Below are 25,853 nucleotides of genomic sequence, written 5' to 3' on the forward strand. Positions count from 1 at the left end.
TTAACAAATTTTCACTCTTTCGAGTAAGTAAAAAAAAATAAAATTGGTATTAAATTTACAAATTTTTTGCATTAAAAGTTTAACTAGTTGGGCTTTTTATTGAACATTACTTTAATGGCCATTCCAGAAATATATGGGCTCCATATACATTGCAAACAGCACCAAAGTTGAAAAAACCCGTAAAGCAGAAAAAAATTGGCAAATACACTCCCATATCAAAACATTTTATTCACTATTACATCCGTGGCTTCCCGCTTAACCGGAAAGGTCACTTCAAGCTCGGAAAAATCAGCCTTAAGGTTAGGTTACGTTAAGAGGGCGTGCGTGAGTATTACCCACACTTCCACTCGGAGACATTTCTGTCCATTGTGAGTGCCCTCAGTAAGTACAGGGTGGCGGCAAATTCGTTTAGCCCCATTACCTCCTAGTGGTCCTCAACGAACCACTGGCTTTCCCTGATGAAACCAAGAAGAAGCGAGACGTCCACCTTCTCAACTTCTGCCTGGCTGTCGAAGAACCGTGAGCCCAGAAATCTCAATCTTCTTCTTTGAAGCGCCGGACATCGGCAGAGAAAGTGGTAGATCGCCTCTTCTTCCTCCTCATCCTGACAGCTTGTGCAAAGGGAGCTTGTTGGTATTCGCCACCGTCGGAGCATCGGTACGATAGCAGAATGACCTGTGATGACACCAGTAAGTACCCTCACCGCAGATTTGTTCAATTTGAGAAGGAAGCTGGTGCCTTTCCTATCCAAGCATGGCCATAAGGACCTTGATACTTCGCAGTCAACCCTATTGGTCCATAGCAAGTCTATTGCCTTATTCTCATATTCATCGATTCTCCCTAGGAGATAACTCAGCGGCGGTCGGACGGAGCTGTCCACTTCACTTATGTCTAAGTCGGAAGTCGGAACCTTTCCTAGCCATCTTATCCGCGAGTTCATTCTCTTCAATGCCGCTGTGCCCAGGGAACCAGCAAAGGGAGACAATGAGATGACTTATAGAAGCCAGAGAGCCTCTAGACCTCCGCACGATGTCGGATTTTATCATGTTTTATCATGATTTTAAGGCGGCCTGGTTGTCAACAAATATTGTTATGTCGATGTTGGGACCACACTATCTTGGAGCAGCTTTGCCGCTCTGTCTATGGCATATAACTCAGCTTGGAATACACTGCATGAATCAGGAAGTCAGAACGATTGGCTTAACTATAGATGTGTTGAGTACATCCCAGCTCCAGTTCCCTTTTCCATTTTCGAGCCGTTGTCTAGGCCTACTTCTCATTCCTCCCTTGAAGGATATCTTATGTTCTGAATCTGGAAGTCCAAAACCCCTGTGATGTGGTCTGTTTTGGACGTTAGGTTGGTTACACTGGTCGACGGCCAAAATTTACCAGAGACGCCGTTATGAAATTCGTATGTAAAACCACCCCCTGATTTCGAAAATCGAGTTCATTTTTGATTCTATGGTACCAATTTTGAGATATTTGCAATTTACCGTTATTCGAAAAAACCAAAAAGGTGGCTCCTTTTAATTACGTATATCTCACGAACGGGTAAAGCAATTGCAAAAAAGTTTACAGAATCGGAAATACAATAAAATTTGCTATAAATGCATAATACATTGTTTTTTTGCTCAACCAGATAGTTTTTTTAGATATTAGCTTATAATTTCAGATTTTTGTTTTTTTTTTATGAAAAAATATGAAAAAAATTACTCTTTGCGAGGGCAGCATTCCAAAACCACAACTTTTTTTCCAGATGTCTTTTCTTTACGTAAAGCTCTGTCTAGTCTAATTAAAAAAAAGATAAGCTACCATCGAAGAAAATCGATGCAAAACTACGTAAGTTATAAGCGATCAAATAAAAATACCCAGGTTGGGCAATTTCAACGTATACCTCAAAACGTATGTATGGTATAAAGAAGAGTGAAATATCTAGCTATGCTCTGTTTCTATTTAGTTAAAAGTTCAATTTATGAATGAAATTTTCCATATTTTCGACTTTTTTTTTAATTTATTTATGTTTATACTATATTCTAACAATCTTTATCTTAATTTGATTTTACTATGTAGTCGAAATAATTATGTGTTCTACTTTGACGCTTATTCAGTTTAGGATCGGTTTCTCTTATGAGAAACCAGCAGTAATCACCCATCATTGCGACGTCCCAGAATCCTTGATATCGATTCTCAATTAATTTCATTTGCTGATGAAACCTTTCGCCATGTTCGTCACTTTCGTCGCCAAGATTTGCCGGAAAAAAGCTCAAATGTGAGTGCAGAAAGTGAATTTTTAAGGACATATTTACGCCTGGAAAGAAAATATTAGTTAGGTAAACAAGTTATGGAATTTTGGGAAACTAATTTTAATAAGCCTTTAAGCCATTTTCGCATAATTATTGATTAAGTCGTTCACTATCTGCTCGTAGTTAGGGCTTTTGTGTCTACCGAGAAAATAAGCAACGACCTTTTCAAAGGATTCCCACGCTGCTGCCTCAACTGATGAGAGTAGTCTTTTGAATTGATTACTGTTGATCAACTTTTTTATTTGTGCTCCAACAAAAATACCTTCCTTTATCTTGGCTTGAGAAATATCTGGAAAATTGTTTTCATATAGTCGAATGCTTCGCCTTCTTTGTCCAAAGCCTTAACCAAGTTTTTAATGAGACCGAGCTTGATGTGTAAGGGTGGAAGTATGATTTTCTCTTTCTTGACAAGAGGGGTGTATTTGATGTTATCCACACCAACGGTAAACTCGACTCTTTCCGGCCATTCCTTTCTGACGTAGTGGTCCCTACGGCTATCCCACTTGCAAAGGAAGCAGCAGTGCTTGCTGTAGCCACTTTGTAGACCGCATAGCATTGCAACGACTTTGAGATCCGAACATATTTTCCAATCATGCTCTTCATATTTGATAAATTTGAGTAGGTTTTGCGTTTCCTCGTAAGTTTCCTTTGTATTTACTGCATGTACGATCGGGATAGAAGGCTTTTTGTTAAAAATATGCAATAATACAGCCTTCAAAATCAGTTTATTGTTGTCTATGAAAAATCGCCAGTCTTTTGAATCATATGTTTGACCAAACTCTTTGAATAAACCAGGAATGTCGTTGCAGTAGCATATACTGTCTTTCTTGGTATAGTGTTTGGAAAATTGTTCGTGACGAGTTCTACAATATATCACCTTAACATCGGATGACACAAATTTAAATTGTTGCATACGAGAAGCGTGGATCTCGGCCTTTTCCTTGGATAGTTAAAAATCTCTTATCCAATCATTAGGTTGTGCTTGTGACAGAACGTTTCTCTCGTTTCCCATGCGAAATTCAGTACAACTTGATTCCCCGTACTCAGATATTACTATTGACAATGGAACTGGATTCGCAACTGCCGTTGAATGTAGTACTGGTAATGTCACTGTAGGTACGCTGGCATAGGTTACTCTTCTTGATCTTCCAATGCCAACTACTTTTGTTTGACAAATATAACACTCTATTGAATGGCAAGTAGGTTCTCTCCATATCATTGGTGTATCAAATTGTATTTGTTGTCCTGATTCCGACTGAATCAATTCTACTCGACACGATGTACACAAAGTGTTCCGTGTCCATGGTTTTTCAGCATTTTTAGGCTCAATGCCAAAATACTTGGAGTATAAAATTTTCATATGATCTGAGAATACTCGTCGTCGCCTTATGATAGTATATTGGCCACACATGAAACAGAACATATCTGGATTGCTATTACAAACAAATTCTCTCTTCCTTTTACTCATTTTATTTTTTTTAATAAATCACGGTTTTGAAATTTGACTTATGAACTGAACTGTCTTCGGCGATCCTTGAAGATGTTATAAAGTTTCAAGGCGCATTAACTCATATTTATACTCGGAACAAGAATAAAATTGAAAAAATCAAATCTTACCTAGACAGAAAGGTTCCTTTTTATACGAAGCCGGGAAAAGAAAATACTACCTGCTTTAGATGTAGGCTTTAAAAATTTTTTTGTGTCTTATAATTTTGAAAATCTACCTGCATACTTACCCATAAGTGACGGAAATACATGTTTATAACTACATGCCTACAGCAGGTTTCGAACCCAACCACTCTTCCTTTCGATGCAACCTCTCTACCTAATATAAAACAATTCGAGTATTAAAGAAAAAGTATTATCATTGTTATGGTGTTATTCGTTTATCCGGATAATATCCCATTTGCACTTTATACCTTTATTATATGTATGTATACATACATTGAAGTTGCGCAAAATGGGTATTTTTATTTGATCGTTTATAACTTACGTAGTTTTGCATCGATTTTATTCGATGATAGCTTATCTTTTTTCTAATTAAACAGAGCTTTACGTAAAGGAAAAATATCTGGATAAAAAGTTGTGGTTTTGGAATGTTGCCCACGCAAAAAGTAATTTTTTTCATATTTTTTCATAAAAAAACAAAAATCTGAAATGATAAGCTAATATCTCGAAAACTTTCTGGTTGAGCAAAAAACAATGTATGATGTATTCATAGAAAATTTTATCGCCTTTCCGATTCTGTAAACTTTTTTGCAATTGCTTTACCCGTTCGTGAGATATATGTAATTAAAGGGAGCCATCTTTTTGGTTTTTTCGAATAACGGTAAATTGCAAATATCTCAAAAACCGTACCATAGAATCAAAAATGAACTCAATTTTCGAAATCAGGGGGTGATTTTACATACGAATTTTATAACGGCGTTTCTGGTAAAGAGAAAAAGTTGAAATTCGTGGTCCAGTGTTATTATTCCCTTTAATTGCGCCTTCGTCATATCGCCAGAATCATCGCGCGTCCGTGCTTAGCTGTTTTCCACATGTTGGATTCTCTTAGCGGTAGATCTCCTCTAGCGGCCAATCCCTGCACGAAGACTTATAAGAGCGTCAAGTGAAATATTACATTTAGCGCTTCCTGAGGTGCTCTGCTCACGGCGCCTGACATTCTCAGGCATGCCAGCCTTTGTACCTTCCCGATCCTCTATTGATTACTCCTTTTGTCTAGCGCCTTCCACCAGACCAGAGCTCCATATGTTAGTATCGGTCGAATGACTGTGCTGTACATGCCATGAATGACATGTGGTGCCAGTCCCCAGTTCCGCCTAAAAGCCCTTTTGCAGGCATAGTATGCTGCTAAAGCTTTCTTTGATCTCATCTCAACGTTCCTTCTCCCAGCCCATTTTTCCCTGCCCAACGTGAAATGTTGCAAAGTGCCGTTTCCATGAGTTCGCTGATAGTTGGCAATAATTTGCGTGTGATCAGAATCACTAAGTCATCGGCGTACGCAACTACCTTTCCTCCTTTTCTCCTACAGATTTCAAGAATTTCGTTGACCACCAGTATCCAGAGAAGAAGCGATAACACTCCGCCTTTGGGGTGACTCTGGTGGTCATTTTGCCAATAGACCCAGTCCCTAAAGTTGCATTGACAACTCTACTCCTAAGCATAGAATCTATCCATGCAACTATAGAGATTTGGGTTCCATATCATGTAAGAGCCTTGCAGATGGCCTCCGTCTGCACGTTGTTGAAAGCGCCCTCGATGTCGAGGAAAGCTGCCACCGTGTATTCCTTGCAGCTTAGTGAATTCTCGATGGCACTGACTGCCTCATGAAGGGAACTTTTAATTGATTTGCCTTTTTGGAGGGCGTTATCTTCCCGTCAGGGTTGATTTCGTCGATGATGGCTACTTGTAGACCTGAGGGGCAGTCGTAGGTAGTGAGGGTTCCGCTTTTTCGACTCAAAAAAGCCTTAAGGTTTTTGAAGTGTTTGCTAAAAGTAGCAAACTTTAATGACTTTTTCTTATATAATGTAATGTTTGGATTGCAAAAGTTACACTTCATAAAACAAACAAGTAAGAACGGGACTGTCTTCGGCTGTGCCGAAGACTTCATACCTTTCATGAATGGGGCTGAAGAATAATCTTATCCCGTTCGTAATCTCCGAATAATTGGATGTATAAGATAAGAAATATATAGTGAACAGATCTGCATACCTTAACGATTTTTAAGATAAATATAAAATAAAAACAGGTAGGTACTTTGTGTGAGGATGCAAAGTTTCTGGTTTTTTGTGGTCTGGGTGTAAAAACTATGACTGAGAATCACGTATTTCAACAATATATGACGTAAACGTAACTATTTGATGAATTTTGAAGCTTCTAGCCGTAAAAAGGGGGGCAAAAATTGAGTTTATATGGGTTATATAATATATATACCACCGATCTCTATGATTTTTTCAGACAACAATATATGCTATATACGTAAGCATATGGTGAAATTTTAAGCATCTAGCTGTTAAAAAGGGGCAGAAATTGCGCAAAGTTTCTTATCTGAACAATCGGTTGTATGAGATATATACTATATATACAACCGATCTCTATGATTTTTTCAGACAACAATATATGCTATACACGTAAGCATTTGGTGAAAGTTGAAGCTTCTAGCTGTTAAAATGGGGAAGAAATTGCGCAAAGTTTCTTATCTGAACAATCGGTTGTATGGGATATATACTATATATACCACCGGTATCTATGATTTTCTCAGACAACAATATATGCTATACACGTAAGCATTTAGTGAAATTTGAACATATCTAAACGATTTTTAAGATAAATATAAAATAAAAAATAGGTAGGTAATCTGTGTGAGGATGCAAAGCTTCACGTTTTTTGTGGTCTGCATGTAAAAACTATGACTACGAATCACGTATTTCAAAAATATATGACGTAAACGTAACTATTTGATGAAATTTGATGAATTTTGAAGCTTCTAGCCGTAAAAAAGGGGCAAAAATGAGAGTTTATATGAAGTATATAATATATATACCACCGATCTCTATGATTTTTTCAGACAACAATATATGCTATATACGTAAGCATTTTGTGAAATTTGAAGATTCTAGCTGTTAAAACGGGGCAGAAATTGCGCAAAGTTTCTTATCTGAACAATCGGTTGTATGAGATATATACTATATATACAACCGGTCTCTATGATTTTTTCAGACAACAATACATGCTATATACTTAAGCATTTGGTGAAAGTTGAAGCTTCTAGCTGTTAAAATGGGGTAGAAATTGCGAAAAGTTTCTTATCTGAACAATCGGTTGTATGAGATATATACTATATATACAACCGATCTCTATGATTTTTTCAGACAACAATATATGCTATATACGTAAGCAATCGGTGAAATTTGAAGCTTATAGCTGTTAAAATGGGGTAGAAATTGCGAAAAGTTTCTTATCTGAACAATCGGTTGTATGATATATATACTATATATACAACCGATCTCTATGATTTTTTCAGACAACAATATATGCTATATACGTAAGCAATCGGTGAAATTTGAAGCTTATAGCTGTTAAAATGGGGTAGAAATTGCGAAAAGTTTCTTATCTGAACAATCGGTTGTATGAGATATATACTATATATACAACCGATCTCTATGATTTTTTCAGACAACAATATATGCTATATGCGTAAGTATTCGGTGAAATTTGAAGCTTATAGCTGTTAAAATGGGGCCAAAATTTGCGAAAATATATATATATATATATACTATATATACCACCATATATATACTATATATACCACCGATCTTTATGATTTTTTCAGACAACAATATATGCTATATACCTAAGCATTCGTTGAAATTTGAAGCCTCTAGCTCTTAAAATGGGGCAGTAATTACGAAAAGTTCCTTATCTGAACAATCGGTTGTGGGTGATATATACTATATATACGACCGATCTCATCAATTTTTTCAGGCAACAATATGTGCAATATACGAAAGTATATGGTGAAGTTTGAAGCTTCAGTCTGTTAAATTGGGTAAGATATTACAAAAATCCTCTTTTTCTGAAAAATCGGTTGTATGGAGGATATATGCTATAGTGGTCCGATCCGGTCGGTTCCGACAAATGTCTAATCGGACACCCAAATACACCCGCTCACCAAATTTTATCAAGATATCTCAAAAGTTGAGGGACTAGTTTGCATACAAACAGACAGACGGACAGACGGACAGACGGACATGGCTAAATCAACTCAGCTCTTCAACCTGATTATTTCGGTATACTTAATGGTGGGTCTATCTATTTTCCTTTAAGGACTTACAATTTTCGGTTTCGTGACGAAATTAATATACCATTTCATTTTCATGAAAGGTATAAAAATAGGTAGGTAATCTGTGTGAGGATGCAAAGCTTCACGTTTTTTGTGGTCTGCATGTAAAATCTATGACTACGAATCACGTATTTCAAAAATATATGACGTAAACGTAACTATTTGATGAAATTTGATGAATTTTGAAGCTTCTAGCCGTAAAAAAGGGGCAAAAATGACAGTTTATATGAAGTATATAATATATATACCACCAGATCGGTGGTAGATCCTATCGGTGGATCGGATAGAGATCCTATGATTTTTTCAGACAACAATATATGCTATATACGTAAGCATATGGTGAAATTTGAAGCATCTAGCTGTTAAAAAGGGGCAGAAATTGCGCAAAGTTTCTTATCTGAACAATCGGTTGTATGAGATATATACTATATATACAACCGATCACTATGATTTTTTCAGACAACAATATATGCTATACACGTAAGCATTTGGTGAAAGTTGAAGCTTCTAGCTGTTAAAATGGGGAAGAAATTGCGCAAAGTTTCTTATCTGAACAATCGGTTGTATGGGATATATACTATATATACCACCGGTATCTATGATTTTCTCAGACAACAATATATGCTATACACGTAAGCATTTAGTGAAATTTGAATATATCTAAACGATTTTTAAGATAAATATAAAATAAAAAATAGGTAGGTAATCTGTGTGAGGATGCAAAGCTTCACGTTTTTTGTGGTCTGCATGTAAAAACTATGACTACGAATCACGTATTTCAAAAATATATGACGTAAACGTAACTATTTGATGAAATTTGATGAATTTTGAAGCTTCTAGCCGTAAAAAAGGGGCAAAAATGAGAGTTTATATGAAGTATATAATATATATACCACCGATCTCTATGATTTTTTCAGACAACAATATATGCTATATACGTAAGCATTTTGTGAAATTTGAAGCTTCTAGCTGTTAAAACTGGTCAGAAATTGCGCAAAGTTTCTTATCTGAACAATCGGTTGTATGAGATATATACTATATATACAACCGATCTCTATGATTTTTTCAGACAACAATATATGCTATATACTTAAGCATTTGGTGAAAGTTGAAGCTTCTAGCTGTTAAAATGGGGTAGAAATTGCGAAATGTTTCTTATCTGAACAATCGGTTGTATGAGATATATACTATATATACAACCGATCTCTATGATTTTTTCAGACAACAATATATGCTATATACGTAAGCAATCGGTGAAATTTGAAGCTTATAGCTGTTAAAATGGGGTAGAAATTGCGAAAAGTTTCTTATCTGAACAATCGGTTGTATGATATATATACTATATATACAACCGATCTCTATGATTTTTTCAGACAACAATATATGCTATATACGTAAGCAATCGGTGAACTTTGAAGCTTATAGCTGTTAAAATGGGGTAGAAATTGCGAAAAGTTTCTTATCTGAACAATCGGTTGTATGAGATATATACTATATATACAACCGATCTCTATGATTTTTTCAGACAACAATATATGCTATATGCGTAAGTATTCGGTGAAATTTGAAGCTTATAGCTGTTAAAATGGGGCCAAAATTTGCGAAAATATATATATATATATATACTATATATACCACCATATATATACTATATATACCACCGATCTTTATGATTTTTTCAGACAACAATATATGCTATATACCTAAGCATTCGTTGAAATTTGAAGCCTCTAGCTCTTAAAATGGGGCAGTAATTACGAAAAGTTCCTTATCTGAACAATCGGTTGTGGGTGATATATACTATATATACGACCGATCTCATCAATTTTTTCAGGCAACAATATGTGCAATATACGAAAGTATATGGTGAAGTTTGAAGCTTCAGTCTGTTAAATTGGGTAAGATATTACAAAAATCCTCTTTTTCTGAAAAATCGGTTGTATGGAGGATATATGCTATAGTGGTCCGATCCGGTCGGTTCCGACAAATGTCTAATCGGACACCCAAATACACCCGCTCACCAAATTTTATCAAGATATCTCAAAAGTTGAGGGACTAGTTTGCATACAAACAGACAGACGGACAGACGGACAGACGGACATGGCTAAATCAACTCAGCTCTTCAACCTGATTATTTCGGTATACTTAATGGTGGGTCTATCTATTTTCCTTTAAGGACTTACAATTTTCGGTTTCGTGACGAAATTAATATACCATTTCATTTTCATGAAAGGTATAAAAATAGGTAGGTAATCTGTGTGAGGATGCAAAGCTTCACGTTTTTTGTGGTCTGCATGTAAAATCTATGACTACGAATCACGTATTTCAAAAATATATGACGTAAACGTAACTATTTGATGAAATTTGATGAATTTTGAAGCTTCTAGCCGTAAAAAAGGGGCAAAAATGACAGTTTATATGAAGTATATAATATATATACCACCAGATCGGTGGTAGATCCTATCGGTGGATCGGATAGAGATCCTATGATTTTTTCAGACAACAATATATGCTATATACGTAAGCATATGGTGAAATTTGAAGCATCTAGCTGTTAAAAAGGGGCAGAAATTGCGCAAAGTTTCTTATCTGAACAATCGGTTGTATGAGATATATACTATATATACAACCGATCACTATGATTTTTTCAGACAACAATATATGCTATACACGTAAGCATTTGGTGAAAGTTGAAGCTTCTAGCTGTTAAAATGGGGAAGAAATTGCGCAAAGTTTCTTATCTGAACAATCGGTTGTATGGGATATATACTATATATACCACCGGTATCTATGATTTTCTCAGACAACAATATATGCTATACACGTAAGCATTTAGTGAAATTTGAATATATCTAAACGATTTTTAAGATAAATATAAAATAAAAAATAGGTAGGTAATCTGTGTGAGGATGCAAAGCTTCACGTTTTTTGTGGTCTGCATGTAAAAACTATGACTACGAATCACGTATTTCAAAAATATATGACGTAAACGTAACTATTTGATGAAATTTGATGAATTTTGAAGCTTCTAGCCGTAAAAAAGGGGCAAAAATGAGAGTTTATATGAAGTATATAATATATATACCACCGATCTCTATGATTTTTTCAGACAACAATATATGCTATATACGTAAGCATTTTGTGAAATTTGAAGCTTCTAGCTGTTAAAACTGGTCAGAAATTGCGCAAAGTTTCTTATCTGAACAATCGGTTGTATGAGATATATACTATATATACAACCGATCTCTATGATTTTTTCAGACAACAATATATGCTATATACTTAAGCATTTGGTGAAAGTTGAAGCTTCTAGCTGTTAAAATGGGGTAGAAATTGCGAAATGTTTCTTATCTGAACAATCGGTTGTATGAGATATATACTATATATACAACCGATCTCTATGATTTTTTCAGACAACAATATATGCTATATACGTAAGCAATCGGTGAAATTTGAAGCTTATAGCTGTTAAAATGGGGTAGAAATTGCGAAAAGTTTCTTATCTGAACAATCGGTTGTATGATATATATACTATATATACAACCGATCTCTATGATTTTTTCAGACAACAATATATGCTATATACGTAAGCAATCGGTGAACTTTGAAGCTTATAGCTGTTAAAATGGGGTAGAAATTGCGAAAAGTTTCTTATCTGAACAATCGGTTGTATGAGATATATACTATATATACAACCGATCTCTATGATTTTTTCAGACAACAATATATGCTATATGCGTAAGTATTCGGTGAAATTTGAAGCTTCTAGCTGTTAAAATGGGGCCAAAATTTGCGAAAATATATATATATATATATACTATATATACCACCATATATATACTATATATACCACCGATCTTTATGATTTTTTCAGACAACAATATATGCTATATACCTAAGCATTCGTTGAAATTTGAAGCCTCTAGCTCTTAAAATGGGGCAGTAATTACGAAAAGTTCCTTATCTGAACAATCGGTTGTGGGTGATATATACTATATATACGACCGATCTCATCAATTTTTTCAGGCAACAATATGTGCAATATACGAAAGTATATGGTGAAGTTTGAAGCTTCAGTCTGTTAAATTGGGTAAGATATTACAAAAATCCTCTTTTTCTGAAAAATCGGTTGTATGGAGGATATATGCTATAGTGGTCCGATCCGGTCGGTTCCGACAAATGTCTAATCGGACACCCAAATACACCCGCTCACCAAATTTTATCAAGATATCTCAAAAGTTGAGGGACTAGTTTGCATACAAACAGACAGACGGACAGACGGACAGACGGACATGGCTAAATCAACTCAGCTCTTCAACCTGATTATTTCGGTATACTTAATGGTGGGTCTATCTATTTTCCTTTAAGGACTTACAATTTTCGGTTTCGTGACGAAATTAATATACCATTTCATTTTCATGAAAGGTATAAAAATAGGTAGGTAATCTGTGTGAGGATGCAAAGCTTCACGTTTTTTGTGGTCTGCATGTAAAAACTATGACTACGAATCACGTATTTCAAAAATATATGACGTAAACGTAACTATTTGATGAAATTTGATGAATTTTGAAGCTTCTAGCCGTAAAAAAGGGGCAAAAATGACAGTTTATATGAAGTATATAATATATATACCACCAGATCGGTGGTAGATCCTATCGGTGGATCGGATAGAGATCCTATGATTTTTTCAGACAACAATATATGCTATATACGTAAGCATATGGTGAAATTTGAAGCATCTAGCTGTTAAAAAGGGGCAGAAATTGCGCAAAGTTTCTTATCTGAACAATCGGTTGTATGAGATATATACTATATATACAACCGATCACTATGATTTTTTCAGACAACAATATATGCTATACACGTAAGCATTTGGTGAAAGTTGAAGCTTCTAGCTGTTAAAATGGGGAAGAAATTGCGCAAAGTTTCTTATCTGAACAATCGGTTGTATGGGATATATACTATATATACCACCGGTATCTATGATTTTCTCAGACAACAATATATGCTATACACGTAAGCATTTAGTGAAATTTGAATATATCTAAACGATTTTTAAGATAAATATAAAATAAAAAATAGGTAGGTAATCTGTGTGAGGATGCAAAGCTTCACGTTTTTTGTGGTCTGCATGTAAAAACTATGACTACGAATCACGTATTTCAAAAATATATGACGTAAACGTAACTATTTGATGAAATTTGATGAATTTTGAAGCTTCTAGCCGTAAAAAAGGGGCAAAAATGAGAGTTTATATGAAGTATATAATATATATACCACCGATCTCTATGATTTTTTCAGACAACAATATATGCTATATACGTAAGCATTTTGTGAAATTTGAAGCTTCTAGCTGTTAAAACGGGGCAGAAATTGCGCAAAGTTTCTTATCTGAACAATCGGTTGTATGAGATATATACTATATATATAACCGATCTCTATGATTTTTTCAGACAACAATATATGCTATATACTTAAGCATTTGGTGAAAGTTGAAGCTTCTAGCTGTTAAAATGGGGTAGAAATTGCGAAATGTTTCTTATCTGAACAATCGGTTGTATGAGATATATACTATATATACAACCGATCTCTATGATTTTTTCAGACAACAATATATGCTATATACGTAAGCAATCGGTGAAATTTGAAGCTTATAGCTGTTAAAATGGGGTAGAAATTGCGAAAAGTTTCTTATCTGAACAATCGGTTGTATGATATATATACTATATATACAACCGATCTCTATGATTTTTTCAGACAACAATATATGCTATATACGTAAGCAATCGGTGAACTTTGAAGCTTATAGCTGTTAAAATGGGGTAGAAATTGCGAAAAGTTTCTTATCTGAACAATCGGTTGTATGAGATATATACAATATATACAACCGATCTCTATGATTTTTTCAGACAACAATATATACTATATGCGTAAGTATTCGGTGAAATTTGAAGCTTCTAGCTGTTAAAATGGGGCCAAAATTTGCGAAAATATATATATATATATATATATACTATATATATATACTATATATATATACTATATATATATACTATATATACCACCATATATATACTATATATACCACCGATCTTTATGATTTTTTCAGACAACAATATATGCTATATACCTAAGCATTCGTTGAAATTTGAAGCCTCTAGCTCATAAAATGGGGTAGTAATTACGAAAAGTTCCTTATCTGAACAATCGGTTGTGGGTGATATATACTATATATACGACCGATCTCATCAATTTTTTCAGGCAACAATATGTGCAATATACGAAAGTATATGGTGAAGTTTGAAGCTTCAGTCTGTTAAATTGGGTAAGATATTACAAAAATCCTCCTTTTTTTGAAAAATCGGTTGTATGGAGGATATATGCTATAGTGGTCCGATCCGGTCGGTTCCGACAAATGTCTAATCGGACACCCAAATACACCCGCTCACCAAATTTTATCAAGATATCTCAAAAATTGAGGGACTAGTTTGCATACAAACAGACAGACGGACAGACGGACATGGCTAAATATCAACTCAGCTCTTCAACCTGATTATTTCGGTATACTTAATGGTGGGTCTATCTATTTTCCTTTAAGGACTTACAATTTTCGGTTTCGTGACGAAATTAATATACCATTTCATTTTCATGAAAGGTATAAAAATAGGTAGGTAATCTGTGTGAGGATGCAAAGCTTCACGTTTTTTGTGGTCTGCATGTAAAAACTATGACTACGAATCACGTATTTCAAAAACATATGACGTAAACGTAACTATTTGATGAAATTTGATGAATTTTGAAGCTTCTAGCCGTAAAAAAGGGGCAAAAATGAGAGTTTATATGAAGTATATAATATATATACCACCGATCTCTATGATTTTTTCAGACAACAATATATGCTATATACGTAAGCATTTTGTGAAATTTGAAGATTCTAGCTGTTAAAACGGGGCAGAAATTGCGCAAAGTTTCTTATCTGAACAATCGGTTGTATGAGATATATACTATATATACAACCGATCTCTATGATTTTTTCAGACAACAATATATGCTATATACTTAAGCATTTGGTGAAAGTTGAAGCTTCTAGCTGTTAAAATGGGGTAGAAATTGCGAAAAGTTTCTTATCTGAACAATCGGTTGTATGAGATATATACTATATATACAACCGATCTCTATGATTTTTTCAGACAACAATATATGCTATATACGTAAGCAATCGGTGAAATTTGAAGCTTATAGCTGTTAAAATGGGGTAGAAATTGCGAAAAGTTTCTTATCTGAACAATCGGTTGTACGATATATATACTATATATACAACCGATCTCTATGATTTTTTCAGACAACAATATATGCTATATACGTAAGCAATCGGTGAAATTTGAAGCTTATAGCTGTTAAAATGGGGTAGAAATTGCGAAAAGTTTCTTATCTGAACAATCGGTTGTATGAGATATATACTATATATACAACCGATCTCTATGATTTTTTCAGACAACAATATATGCTATATGCGTAAGTATTCGGTGAAATTTGAAGCTTCTAGCTGTTAAAATGGGGCCAAAATTTGCGAAAATATATATATATATATATATATACTATATATACCACCATATATATACTATATATACCACCGATCTTTATGATTTTTTCAGACAACAATATATGCTATATACCTAAGCATTCGTTGAAATTTGAAGCCTCTAGCTCTTAAAATGGGGTAGTAATTACGAAAAGTTCCTTATCTGAACAATCGGTTGTGGGTGATATATACTATATATACGACCGATCTCATCAATTTTTTCAGGCAACAATATGTGCAATATACGAAAGTATATGGTGAAGTTTGAAGCTTCAGTCTGTTAAATTGGGTAAGATATTACAAAAATCCTCTTTTTCTGAAAAATCGGTTGTATGGAGGATATATGCTATAGTGGTCCGATCCGGTCGGTTCCGACAAATGTCTAATCGGACACCCAAATACACCCGCTCACCAAATTTTATCAAGATATCTCAAAAGTTGAGGGACTAGTTTGCATACAAACAGACAGACGGACAGACGGACAGACGGACATGGCTAAATCAACTCAGCTCTTCAACCTGATTATTTCGGTATACTTAATGGTGGGTCTATCTATTTTCCTTTAAGGACTTACAATTTTCGGTTTCGTGACGAAATTAATATACCATTTCATTTTCATGAAAGGTATAAAAATAGGTAGGTAATCTGTGTGAGGATGCAAAGCTTCACGTTTTTTGTGGTCTGCATGTAAAAACTATGACTACGAATCACGTATTTCAAAAATATATGACGTAAACGTAACTATTTGATGAAATTTGATGAATTTTGAAGCTTCTAGCCGTAAAAAAGGGGCAAAAATGACAGTTTATATGAAGTATATAATATATATACCACCGATCTCTATGATTTTTTCAGACAACAATATATGCTATATACGTAAGCATATGGTGAAATTTGAAGCATCTAGCTGTTAAAAAGGGGCAGAAATTGCGCAAAGTTTCTTATCTGAACAATCGGTTGTATGAGATATATACTATATATACAACCGATCTCTATGATTTTTTCAGACAACAATATATGCTATACACGTAAGCATTTGGTGAAAGTTGAAGCTTCTAGCTGTTAAAATGGGGAAGAAATTGCGAAAGTTTCTTATCTGAACAATCGGTTGTATGGGATATATACTATATATACCACCGGTATCTATGATTTTCTCAGACAACAATATATGCTATACACGTAAGCATTTAGTGAAATTTGAACATATCTAAACGATTTTTAAGATAAATATAAAATAAACAAGTAAGAACGGGACTGTCTTCGGCTGTGCCGAAGACTTCATACCTTTCATGAATGGGGCTGAAGAATAATCTTATCCCGTTCGTAATCTCCGAAGAATTGGATGTATAAGATAAGAAATATATAGTGAACAGATCTGCATACCTTAACGATTTTTAAGATAAATATAAAATAAAAACAGGTAGGTACTTTGTGTGAGGATGCAAGGTTTCTGGTTTTTTGTGGTCTGGGTGTAAAAACTATGACTGCGAATCACGTATTTCAACAATATATGACGTAAACGTAACTATTTGATGAATTTTGAAGCTTCTAGCCGTAAAAAGGGGGGCAAAAATTGAGTTTATATGGGGTATATAATATATATACCACCGATCTCTATGATTTTTTCAGACAACAATATATGCTATATACGTAAGCATATGGTGAAATTTGAAGCATCTAGCTGTTAAAAAGGGGCAGAAATTGCGCAGAGTTTCTTATCTGAACAATCGGTTGTATGAGATATATACTATATATACAACCGATCTCTATGATTTTTTCAGACAACAATATATGCTATACACATAAGCATTTGGTGAAAGTTGAAGCTTCTAGCTGTTAAAATGGGGAAGAAATTGCGCAAAGTTTCTTATCTGAACAATCGGTTGTATGGGATATATACTATATATACCACCGGTATCTATGATTTTCTCAGACAACAATATATGCTATACACGTAAGCATTTAGTGAAATTTGAACATATCTAAACGATTTTTAAGATAAATATAAAATAAAAAATAGGTAGGTAATCTGTGTGAGGATGCAAAGCTTCACGTTTTTTGTGGTCTGCATGTAAAAACTATGACTACGAATCACGTATTTCAAAAATATATGACGTAAACGTAACTATTTGATGAAATTTGATGAATTTTGAAGCTTCTAGCCGTAAAAAAGGGGCAAAAATGACAGTTTATATGAAGTATATAATATATATACCACCGATCTCTATGATTTTTTCAGACAACAATATATGCTATATACGTAAGCATATGGTGAAATTTGAAGCATCTAGCTGTTAAAAAGGGCAGAAATTGCGCAGTTTCTTATCTGAACAATCGGTTGTATGAGATATATACTATATATACAACCGATCTCTATGATTTTTTCAGACAACAAGATATGCTATATGCGTAAGTATTCGGTGAAATTTGAAGCTTCTAGCTGTTAAAATGGGGCCAAAATTTGCGAAAATATATATATATATATATATACTATATATACCACCATATATATACTATATATACCACCGATCTTTATGATTTTTTCAGACAACAATATATGCTATATACCTAAGCATTCGTTGAAATTTGAAGCCTCTAGCTCTTAAAATGGGGCAGTAATTACGAAAAGTTCCTTATCTGAACAATCGGTTGTGGGTGATATATACTATATATACGACCGATCTCATCAATTTTTTCAGGCAACAATATGTGCAATATACGAAAGTATATGGTGAAGTTTGAAGCTTCAGTCTGTTAAATTGGGTAAGATATTACAAAAATCCTCTTTTTCGGAAAAATCGGTTGTATGGAGGATATATGCTATAGTGGTCCGATCCGGTCGGTTCCGACAAATGTCTAATCGGACACCCAAATACACCCGCTCACCAAATTTTATCAAGATATCTCAAAAATTGAGGGACTAGTTTGCATACAAACAGACAGACGGACAGACGGACAGACGGACATGGCTAAATCAACTCAGCTCTTCAACCTGATTATTTCGGTATACTTAATGGTGGGTCTATCTATTTTCCTTTAAGGACTTACAATTTTCGGTTTCGTGACGAAATTAATATACCATTTCATTTTCATGAAAGGTATAAAAATAGGTAGGTAATCTGTGTGAGGATGCAAAGCTTAACGTTTTTTGTGGTCTGCATGTAAAAACTATGACTACGAATCACGTATTTCAAAAATATATGACGTAAACGTAACTATTTGATGAAATTTGATGAATTTTGAAGCTTCTAGCCGTAAAAAAGGGGCAAAAATGACAGTTTATATGAAGTATATAATATATATACCACCGATCTCTATGATTTTTTCAGACAACAATATATGCTATATACGTAAGCATATGTGTGAAATTTGAAGCATCTAGCTGTTAAAAAGGGCAGAAATTGCGCAAAGGTTTCTTATCTGGACAATCGGTTGTATGAGATATATACTATATATACAACCGATCTCTATGATTTTTTCAGACAACAATATATGCTATACACGTAAGCATTTGGTGAAAGTTGAAGCTTCTAGCTGTTAAAATGGGGAAGAAATTGCGCAAAGTTTCTTATCTGAACAATCGGTTGTATGGGATATATACTATATATACCACCGGTATCTATGATTTTCTCAGACAACAATATATGCTATACACGTAAGCATTTAGTGAAATTTGAACATATCTAAACGATTTTTAAGATAAATATAAAATAAAAAATAGGTAGGTAATCTGTGTGAGGATTGCAAAGCTTCACGTTTTTTGTGGTCTGCATGTAAAAACTATGACTACGAATCACGTATTTCAAAAAATATATGACGTAAACGTAACTATTTGATGAAATTTGATGAATTTTGAAGCTTTCTAGCCGTAAAAAAGGGGCAAAAATGAGAGTTTTATTGAAGTATATAATATATATACCACCGATCTCTATGATTTTTTCAGACAACAATATATGCTATATACGTAAGCATTTTGTGAAATTTGAAGCTTCTAGCTGTTAAAACGGGGCAGAAATTGCGCAAAGTTTCTTATCTGAACAATCGGTTGTATGAGATATATACTATATATACAACCGATCTCTATGATTTTTTCAGACAACAATATATGCTATATACTTAAGCATTTGGTGAAAGTTGAAGCTTCTAGCTGTTAAAATGGGGTAGAAATTGCGAAATGTTTCTTATCTGAAACAATCGGTTGTATGAGATATATACTATATATACAACCGATCTCTATAATTTTTTTCAGACAACAATATATGCTATATACGTAAGCAATCGGTGAAATTTGAAGCTTATAGCTGTTAAAATGGGGTAGAAATTGCGAAAAGTTTTCTTATCTGAACAATCGGTTGTATGATATATATACTATATATACAACCGATCTCTATGATTTTTTCAGACAACAATATATGCTATATACGTAAGCAATCGGTGAACTTTGAAGCTTATAGCTGTTAAAATGGGGTAGAAATTGCGAAAAGTTTCTTATCTGAACAATCGGTTGTATGAGATATATACTATATATACAACCGATCTCTATGATTTTTTCAGACAACAATATATGCTATATGCGTAAGTATTCGGTGAAATTTGAAGCTTCTAGCTGTTAAAATGGGGCCAAAATTTGCGAAAATATATATATATATATATATATACTATATATATATACTATATATACCACCATATATATACTATATATACCACCGATCTTTATGATTTTTTCAGACAACAATATATGCTATATACCTAAGCATTCGTTGAAATTTGAAGCCTCTAGCTCTTAAAATGGGGCAGTAATTACGAAAAGTTCCTTATCTGAACAATCGGTTGTGGGTGATATATACTATATATACGACCGATCTCATCAATTTTTTCAGGCAACAATATGTGCAATATACGAAAGTATATGGTGAAGTTTGAAGCTTCAGTCTGTTAAATTGGGTAAGATATTACAAAAATCCTCTTTTTCTGAAAAATCGGTTGTATGGAGGATATATGCTATAGTGGTCCGATCCGGTCGGTTCCGACAAATGTCTAATCGGACACCCAAATACACCCGCTCACCAAATTTTATCAAGATATCTCAAAAATTGAGGGACTAGTTTGCATACAAACAGACAGACGGACAGACGGACAGATGGACATGGCTAAATATCAACTCAGCTCTTCAACCTGATTATTTCGGTATACTTAATGGTGGGTCTATCTATTTTCCTTTAAGGACTTACAATTTTCGGTTTCGTGACGAAATTAATATACCATTTCATTTTCATGAAAGGTATAAAAATAGGTAGGTAATCTGTGTGAGGATGCAAAGCTTCACGTTTTTTGTGGTCTGCATGTAAAATCTATGACTACGAATCACGTATTTCAAAAATATATGACGTAAACGTAACTATTTGATGAAATTTGATGAATTTTGAAGCTTCTAGCCGTAAAAAAGGGGCAAAAATGAGAGTTTATATGAAGTATATAATATATATACCACCGATCTCTATGATTTTTTCAGACAACAATATATGCTATATACGTAAGCATTTTGTGAAATTTGAAGATTCTAGCTGTTAAAACGGGGCAGAAATTGCGCAAAGTTTCTTATCTGAACAATCGGTTGTATGAGATATATACTATATATACAACCGATCTCTATGATTTTTTCAGACAACAATATATGCTATATACTTAAGCATTTGGTGAAAGTTGAAGCTTCTAGCTGTTAAAATGGGGTAGAAATTGCGAAAAGTTTCTTATCTGAACAATCGGTTGTATGAGATATATACTATATATACAACCGATCTCTATGATTTTTTCAGACAACAATATATGCTATATACGTAAGCAATCGGTGAAATTTGAAGCTTATAGCTGTTAAAATGGGGTAGAAATTGCGAAAAGTTTCTTATCTGAACAATCGGTTGTATGATATATATACTATATATACAACCGATCTCTATGATTTTTTCAGACAACAATATATGCTATATACGTAAGCAATCGGTGAAATTTGAAGCTTATAGCTGTTAAAATGGGGTAGAAATTGCGAAAAGTTTCTTATCTGAACAATCGGTTGTATGAGATATATACTATATATACAACCGATCTCTATGATTTTTTCAGACAACAATATATGCTATATGCGTAAGTATTCGGTGAAATTTGAAGCTTCTAGCTGTTAAAATGGGGCCAAAATTTGCGAAAAAATATATATATATATATATACTATATATATATACTATATATACCACCATATATATACTATATATACCACCGATCTTTATGATTTTTTCAGACAACAATATATGCTATATACCTAAGCATTCGTTGAAATTTGAAGCCTCTAGCTCTTAAAATGGGGCAGTAATTACGAAAAGTTCCTTATCTGAACAATCGGATTTGGGTGATATATACTATATATACGACCGATCTCATCAATTTTTTCAGGCAACAATATGTGCAATATACGAAAGTATATGGTGAAGTTTGAAGCTTCAGTCTGTTAAATTGGGTAAGATATTACAGAAATCCTCTTTTTCTGAAAAATCGGTTGTATGGAGGATATATGCTATAGTGGTCCGATCCGGTCGGTTCCGACAAATGTCTAATCGGACACCCAAATACACCCGCTCACCAAATTTTATCAAGATATCTCAAAAATTGAGGGACTAGTTTGCATACAAACAGACAGACGGACAGACGGACAGATGGACATGGCTAAATATCAACTCAGCTCTTCAACCTGATTATTTCGGTATACTTAATGGTGGGTCTATCTATTTTCCTTTAAGGACTTACAATTTTCGGTTTCGTGACGAAATTAATATACCATTTCATTTTCATGAAAGGTATAAAAATAGGTAGGTAATCTGTGTGAGGATGCAAAGCTTCACGTTTTTTGTGGTCTGCATGTAAAAACTATGACTACGAATCACGTATTTCAAAAATATATGACGTAAACGTAACTATTTGATGAAATTTGATGAATTTTGAAGCTTCTAGCCGTAAAAAAGGGGCAAAAATGAGAGTTTATATGAAGTATATAATATATATACCACCGATCTCTATGATTTTTTCAGACAACAATATATGCTATATACGTAAGCATTTTGTGAAATTTGAAGATTCTAGCTGTTAAAACGGGGCAGAAATTGCGCAAAGTTTCTTATCTGAACAATCGGTTGTATGAGATATATACTATATATACAACCGATCTCTATGATTTTTTCAGACAACAATATATGCTATATACTTAAGCATTTGGTGAAAGTTGAAGCTTCTAGCTGTTAAAATGGGGTAGAAATTGCGAAAAGTTTCTTATCTGAACAATCGGTTGTATGAGATATATACTATATATACAACCGATCTCTATGATTTTTTCAGACAACAATATATGCTATATACGTAAGCAATCGGTGAAATTTGAAGCTTATAGCTGTTAAAATGGGGTAGAAATTGCGAAAAGTTTCTTATCTGAACAATCGGTTGTATGATATATATACTATATATACAACCGATCTCTATGATTTTTTCAGACAACAATATATGCTATATACGTAAGCAATCGGTGAAATTTGAAGCTTATAGCTGTTAAAATGGGGTAGAAATTGCGAAAAGTTTCTTATCTGAACAATCGGTTGTATGAGATATATACTATATATACAACCGATCTCTATGATTTTTTCAGACAACAATATATGCTATATGCGTAAGTATTCGGTGAAATTTGAAGCTTCTAGCTGTTAAAATGGGGCCAAAATTTGCGAAAAAATATATATATATATATATACTATATATATATACTATATATACCACCATATATATACTATATATACCACCGATCTTTATGATTTTTTCAGACAACAATATATGCTATATACCTAAGCATTCGTTGAAATTTGAAGCCTCTAGCTCTTAAAATGGGGCAGTAATTACGAAAAGTTCCTTATCTGAACAATCGGATTTGGGTGATATATACTATATATACGACCGATCTCATCAATTTTTTCAGGCAACAATATGTGCAATATACGAAAGTATATGGTGAAGTTTGAAGCTTCAGTCTGTTAAATTGGGTAAGATATTACAGAAATCCTCTTTTTCTGAAAAATCGGTTGTATGGAGGATATATGCTATAGTGGTCCGATCCGGTCGGTTCCGACAAATGTCTAATCGGACACCCAAATACACCCGCTCACCAAATTTTATCAAGATATCTCAAAAATTGAGGGACTAGTTTGCATACAAACAGACAGACGGACAGACGGACAGACGGACATGGCTAAATCAACTCAGCTCTTCAACCTGATTATTTCGGTATACTTAATGGTGGGTCTATCTATTTTCCTTTAAGGACTTACAATTTTCGGTTTCGTGACGAAATTAATATACCATTTCATTTTCATGAAAGGTATAAAAATAGGTAGGTAATCTGTGTGAGGATGCAAAGCTTCACGTTTTTTGTGGTCTGCATGTAAAAACTATGACTACGAATCACGTATTTCAAAAATATATGACGTAAACGTAACTATTTGATGAAATTTAATGAATTTTGAAGCTTCTAGCCGTAAAAAAGGGGCAAAAATGAGAGTTTATATGAAGTATATAATATATATACCACCGATCTCTATGATTTTTTCAGACAACAATATATGCTATATACGTAAGCATTTTGTGAAATTTGAAGATTCTAGCTGTTAAAACGGGGCAGAAATTGCGCAAAGTTTCTTATCTGAACAATCGGTTGTATGAGATATATACTATATATACAACCGATCTCTATGATTTTTTCAGACAACAATATATGCTATATACTTAAGCATTTGGTGAAAGTTGAAGCTTCTAGCTGTTAAAATGGGGTAGAAATTGCGAAAAGTTTCTTATCTGAACAATCGGTTGTATGAGATATATACTATATATACAACCGATCTCTATGATTTTTTCAGACAACAATATATGCTATATACGTAAGCAATCGGTGAAATTTGAAGCTTATAGCTGTCAAAATGGGGTAGAAATTGCGAAAAGTTTCTTATCTGAACAATCGGTTGTATGATATATATACTATATATACAACCGATCTCTATGATTTTTTCAGACAACAATATATGCTATATACGTAAGCAATCGGTGAAATTTGAAGCTTATTGCTGTTAAAATGGGGTAGAAATTGCGAAAAGTTTCTTATCTGAACAATCGGTTGTATGAGATATATACTATATATACAACCGATCTCTATGATTTTTTCAGACAACAATATATGCTATATGCGTAAGTATTCGGTGAAATTTGAAGCTTCTAGCTGTTAAAATGGGGCCAAAATTTGCGAAAATATATATATATACCACCATATATATACTATATATACCACCGATCTTTATGATTTTTTCAGACAACAATATATGCTATATACCTAAGCATTCGTTGAAATTTGGAGCCTCTAGCTCTTAAAATGGGGCAGTAATTACGAAAAGTTCCTTATCTGAACAATCGGTTGTGGGTGATATATACTATATATACGACCGATCTCATCAATTTTTTCAGGCAACAATATGTGCAATATACGAAAGTATATGGTGAAGTTTGAAGCTTCAGTCTGTTAAATTGGGTAAGATATTACAAAAATCCTCTTTTTCTGAAAAATCGGTTGTATGGAGGATATATGCTATAGTGGTCCGATCCGGTCGGTTCCGACAAATGTCTAATCGGACACCCAAATACACCCGCTCACCAAATTTTATCAAGATATCTCAAAAATTGAGGGACTAGTTTGCATACGAACAGACAGACGGACAGACGGACAGACGGACATGGCTAAATCAACTCAGCTCCTCAACCTGATTATTTCGGTATACTTAATGGTGGGTCTATCTATTTTCCTTTAAGGACTTACAATTTTCGGTTTCGTGACGAAATTAATATACCATTTCATTTTCATGAAAGGTATAAAAATGTATGCCGGAAAAACGCCGAGATGTTCGGTTTGGCTGGGAAAAATGCAGTTTGGTTCAGAAATATCGATTTTATGGAGTGAGTATTGGATATTACAGTGAAAATTTATATTTTATGGAAAGACTAACATATCAATATCGAATCGCACACTAACTCAATATCGAAAAATAAAATA

At 33.9% G+C, this 25,853-nt stretch overlaps 1 protein-coding gene across 1 annotated transcript in view; it reads left to right on the forward strand.

Annotated features, from left to right (window-relative positions):
* Dhc93AB (Dynein heavy chain at 93AB) overlaps positions 1-25,853 on the forward strand; it is a 2,991,564-nt gene that overhangs the window by 1,927,233 nt on the left and 1,038,478 nt on the right. The window lies entirely within an intron of this gene.

Source organism: Eurosta solidaginis, chromosome 1, assembly GCF_040869045.1.
Source record: "Eurosta solidaginis isolate ZX-2024a chromosome 1, ASM4086904v1, whole genome shotgun sequence".
Classification (NCBI taxonomy): domain Eukaryota; kingdom Metazoa; phylum Arthropoda; class Insecta; order Diptera; family Tephritidae; genus Eurosta; species Eurosta solidaginis.